Below are 5,917 nucleotides of genomic sequence, written 5' to 3'. Positions count from 1 at the left end.
CTCTCTCTCTCTCACTCACTCTCTCGCTCTCTCTCTCAGCGCCATCCTCTCTCTCTCTCTCTCTCTCTCTCTCTCAGCGCCGTCCTCTCTCACTCTCTCTCTCTCTCTCTCTCAGCGCCATCCTCTCTCTCTCTCTCTCTCTCTCTCTCTCTCTCAGCGCCGTCCTCTCTCTCTCTCTCTCACTCACTCTCTCGCTCTCTCTCTCAGCGCCATCCTCTCTCTCTCTCTCTCTCTCTCTCTCTCTCTCTCTCAGCGCCGTCCTCTCTCTCTCTCTCTCTCTCTCTCTCAGCGCCATCCTCTCTCTCTCTCTCTCTCTCTCTCTCTCTCTCAGCGCCGTCCTCTCTCTCTCTCTCTCTCTCTCTCTCTCTCAGCGCCGTCCTCTCTCTCTCTCTCTCTCTCTCTCTCTCTCAGCGCCGCCCCCTCTCTCTCTATCTTTCTCTCTCTCTCTCTCACCACCGTCCCCTCTCTCTCTCTCTCACTCTCTCTCTCAGCGCCGTCCTCTCTCTCTCTCTCACTCTCTCTCTCTCTCAGCGCCATCCTCTCTCTCTCTCTCTCTGTGCCGTCCTCTCTCTCTCTCTTTCTCTGTGTCCCCCCTCTCTCTATCTTTCTCTCTCTCTCTCTCTCTCAGCGCCGTCCCCTCTCTCTCTATCTTTCTCTCTCTCTCTCTCACCACCGTCCCCTCTCTCTCTCTCTCTCACTCTCTCTCTCAGCGCCGTCCTCTCTCTCTCTCTCACTCTCTCTCTCTCTCAGCGCCATCCTCTCTCTCTCTCTCTCTGTGCCGTCCTCTCTCTCTCTCTTTCTCTGTGTCCCCCCTCTCTCTATCTTTCTCTCTCTCTCTCTCTCTCTCTCTCTCTGTCCCCCCTCTCTCTGAGCACTGCCCTCTCTCTCTCTTTCTCTCTCTCTCTTTCTCTCAGCGCTGTCCTCTCTCTCTGTCTCTGTGTCCCCCCTCTCTCTCTCAGCACTGCCCCCCCTCTTTCTCTCTGTGTCCCCCTCTCTCTATCTTTCTCTCTCTCCTTCTCTCTCTTTCTCTCTGTCTCTCTCTGTGTCCCCCCTCTCTCTATCTTTCTCTCTCTCTCTTTCTCTCTGTCTCTCTCTGTGTCCCCCCTCTCTCTCTCTCTCTTTCTCTCTTTCTCTCTTTCTCTCTGTGTCCCCCCTCTTTCTCTCTTTCTCTCTGTGTCCCCCCTCTCTATCTTTCTCTGTCTCTCTTTCTCTCTGTCTCTCTCTGTGTCCCCCCTCTCTCTCTGTCTTTCTCTCTCTCTCTCTCTTTCTCTCTGTCTCTCTCTGTGTCCCCCCTCTCTCTGTCTTTCTCTCTCTCTTTCTCTCAGCGCTGTCCTCTATCTCTCTCTCTCTGTCTCTTTCTCTCTGTCTCTCTCTGTGTCCCCCCTCTCTCTGTCTTTCTCTCTCTCTTTCTCTCAGCGCTGTCCTCTATCTCTCTCTCTCTGTCTCTTTCTCTCTGTCTCTCTCTGTGTCCCCCCTCTCTCTGTCTTTCTTTCTCTCTTTCTCTCAGCGCTGTCCTCTATCTCTCTCTCTCTGTCTCTTTCTCTCTGTCTCTCTGTCCCCCCCGTCTTAGTGCCTTTCTCTTTCTCTCTCTCTCTCTCTCTCTCTCTCTCTCTCTCTCTCAGAGCGCCGTGACCCTGTTCTTCCAGCAGAGCGTGAAACCCGGATGATTTCCTAGAGCTGCTGCCTGTTCATTCACCTACCGGACATCTAAATCCAATCATCATCATCATCATCATCATCATCATCCAGGTTAATAAACAAATAGAATGATCCTGGAAGTCACCGTGTCCCTTCCTCTAGTACAGCTCCTGTATAACGCACTGTACATACACGTTTGAATCCAGAATCACTGATACAACCGACGGTCCATTTGTGCATCATTTTGTTTTCATTCATTCGTTAAATTCTTCGATTTCTCTTCAGCAAGCACTTTACCCAGATCAGGGATGCACTGGATCCAGAGACCGGATCTCGGGAACACTTGGGAGCGAGACGCAGGAACGACACCGTGCACACACACACACACACTTCACACCTGGATCCCAGGTACGTTTTGTTCTGTGCGCTTTTGTTTATTATTACGTGTTTGTGCAGTCTCCGCCTCTGCACCGTCATTGGTCCGTTACCGTCTATACTCACCTGCTCCGTGTTAACTGTGTGATCCGTAGCCTTTTGTGTGTTACTGTCCGTCGCGAAGTCTTGCCAATTGTATCATGCGGCTATTATATAAAAAAAACAAACAAACAAACAAACAAACAAATAAATAAATAAGCCATTAAGTTTCCTTTTGGGTTCTGAGATTAAGGCTAGATCTAGGTGTAGTATAGCATTAATTAGCTGTATTAATAATTATGTCAGTGGAAGGTCTTCACAAGGATAGTAAGTCAAACGTGTGTGTGTGTGTGTGTTTGTGTGTGTGTGCGCGCGCATTTTAAGAGGTGTTAGCCTTTGATCCTGGAGTTAATGGCTGTTCCTTGAAAATCTTTCAATCAGACTGCCAGACCAAATGGATTTCCTCTTAGACACACACACACACACACACACACACACACACACACAGCGCGCTAAACTGCCAGAAAATGTGTGTGTAAAGACTGCATAAAACAATTAAGAGTCCATTTTCAGAAGCTGTGAGGAGACAGAACGCGAGATTATGTGAGACTAGTGGAGCAGCGATGATAAGCGTGGCCATTTTAAAAGCCACTTTGGCGTCGCTGTGTGGTGCTTCTGACTGCGAGACGGAAAAACACAAAAATTCGATGGAAGTCATCAAGTCAATGGAGCGAGCGTTTCATTTTGCGCGTAATATAGGAAATTTAATACCAAAAAAAAAAAAAAAAAAAAGTGTGCATAATTTGGAGAAATGTCTCGAGGCAATTTAAGAGCAGAGAATCGAATACCTTGCAGGAAAGACCTCTTCGAGTACAAGGCGCGAACACGACACTACACACGGCAGGATTCTTTGCTCCGTCTCTCTTTGGGAATCTTAAAGCGTTTAAATAGAACCCTACGTCGGTGTTTCCCTTTCCGAGGAAGGAAACGAAGACCCTTGACTGAGCAGATAAACCTTCGAGGAACCATTTATCTAGAGATTTGTTCGAACGTTTGGCCGTATAGTGTGTGTGTATATACGCAGTTGAATTGTCAGGAATAAATGTATAGCAACACTGTACTAGGATGTTGTGACGTTGTGCTTTCTCGAGCGGGTTCATTTTCTTAACGTTGTCTTTCAGACACGGTATTAGGATGCAAAGGTTCCTCCGAACTGCGCACAAAGTCCCTCAGGACTCCTCAGAGACGACAGACAACGATCCGCACGCAACGAACCACCGCATGTCCGTTTCCTAACCGGACGTCATGCACGTATGGCAAGATATAGAGTTTGGTTTGATCGAATCAGAAGTCGGATGTTAGTCAATAACGTTTAAATATTGAGTATTTCGTTCGTCCTTCGCCGCCTTGTTTTTGCTGGTTTGAAAAGTTTCTCGTCAGATCGCGATGCCTTCGGGGGAAAATCCGGCTCCCGGAGTCTACATCGCTCGTATTGACTCGATCCCGCCGCCCTCCGAAGGCCCGTCTAATGCACTTCCCTCGAGCTGATTAAAGTAGCCGAGCGGCTCGTGTTTAAAAACGACCTTTAGGAACCGTTTTTAGTACCTGTCATGACAATAAGGAGCATTTTTTCTGTCATTTTCATACACTCGGGAATGTTTACACGGAATGAATAATGCATGGATCACACACACAGAGAGAGAGACACACACACACACACACAATAGCGAAGATCTGACTATGGGTCCCTCTGCATTATTTAAAATGCCATTAAAAATGCAAGATTGGGTTTGAGATGTAGACACACACACACACACACACACAAGCTGAAATAGCATGTGTGTGTGTGTGTGTGTGTTTTGCCTACATCTCAAACCCAAGCAAGTTTTCATAGCCTTGTGGGGACCAAATGTCCTCACAAAGTTAGGAATATCGGACAAGTGTAAACAGTGCATTAATTGCTTACAGTACATTATTCATTAGGAAGGTCCTCACAAAGTAAGAAAAACGTGTGTGTGTGTGTGTGTGTGTGTGTGTGTGTTTGAATGCATTTATCTAGAAAAGAGATGTGAGAGCTAGTAAAAGAACAGATGGCCCCGCATTCAGCCTAAACAAGAAGCGAAAGATGAACGAGAAGTGAAAAAAATATCTCAAGACGGACAGACGGACACACACACACACACACACACACACACCTGTGCAGACATACACAACTTTAGAGACGTAAAAAGTTTTGCCCCGAAACTAGCAATGACTCAGCAGTTTGTATATTTAGGTACCAGTCACTGAACATGTTGGGGGATGGAGCTGAGAGAATGAGGCATGAAAAGAAACGGGGGATAAAAGAGTAGAAAGAGAAAGAAGGGATGGTTTTTCAAGACGGACGAAAAACAAAACAAAGTCGTACATGATGAGAGAACAGTCCATGCACGCCTGCTCTCTGTGTGTGTGTGAGAGAGCGATAGAAGGAGAGAGAGAGAGAGGAGAGAATGAATCTTTAATTAAATCAAGTACCCCTGATGTGACTCAGGCACCACTGAACATTTGCCGCAATGTGATAATACCCCTCTGTGGTAAGTTGTGTCTCTGTCTTTGCTGAAACGAAATTCAAAACGCATTAAAATGCAAAATGGCCCCGTTACAAGCCGAGCCCATGTATATCCGCGACCGATCTGGGATGTTCAACGCGAACCCAAACAAACAGAAATCTTCCTGGATAACAGGAAGACCGTACAGGAGCACGATAACGCTGTTTTCTGCTTCAAATAACATACAGTTTGCTCATCAGTCATAAACCCCACTGCGAACGCTGTAGCATTCGCCATTCCACCTCTCACCGAGACAAAGCCGTGCGTCACCTCCGAATATACCGCAGCGCATCACCTCCGAATATACCGCAGCCCTTTGAAATTCTTGATTCTGATTGGTCAGAAGGTGTCGATTCATTACACGAATGCGCTCCTTCAGTAACAGCTCATTCACAGGCGTTGTGCTAATGATAATCACGTTGAAAAATCGAGTCGTTATTTACCGACGAAACACGTATACCCGTTGGTATGATATGGTGACGTTTTCGGAAGGAGTTTCCGATGTCGGTGCATTGTAACAATCAGTAGGTTTACACGGACAACAATAATCCGATAGTAACCCGATTAAGACGATACTCTGAGATTATTGATGACCTTAATCCGATTAAAGTCGTACTCAGAGTAAACACAAATCGAACTAAGGCGCGTGGAGTATTTCCTGTTTTAGTCGCATTACAGACACGTACACACCTTAATCACACTATTAACGTCGTGTGGGAGTTTTCACCGCATTGTGCGACAGGACACGTACACACACGGCAGCGCTCGACCGTTTGACGGCAAACAAGAGAGAACGGCTGCGTCCCAAACCGCGTACTTGCCTACTATATAGTCGGTGAAATACATGCATCTCAGCTGCTGTATAGACGGTAAGTACGCGGTTTGGGACGCAGCCCACGGCTTCAAGCGGTCGTCTATTTGCACGTACAGCACGAAATTAAAAATGAAAACCAAAACTGTATACGGTTCCATAACGAAGACGAACTGTACGTCGATACGTGAAATTCTGGAGGGACGTCGGACGGCAAGGCGTGGGGACGTAATGACGCGTGATGTTAATCGATCTATGTTCTAGAACACGTAAAACAGGAACATGAAAGGAGTATTCTAAAAGCGACTCATGTAAACACCTTAATCAGAATATTGTCTTATTCAGAATAAGGTCAGTAAATAGATGACTGCTGTCCATGTAAACACCTTAATCAGAATATTGTCTTATTCAGAATACGGTCAATAATTAGATCACTGCTGTCCATGTAAACACCTTAATCAGAATA

This window comes from Ictalurus furcatus, chromosome 29 (genome assembly GCF_023375685.1).
Source record: "Ictalurus furcatus strain D&B chromosome 29, Billie_1.0, whole genome shotgun sequence".
Lineage (NCBI taxonomy): Eukaryota > Metazoa > Chordata > Actinopteri > Siluriformes > Ictaluridae > Ictalurus > Ictalurus furcatus.
The sequence above is the reverse complement of the archived record's forward strand: the minus strand, read 5'-3'. Positions refer to the sequence as shown.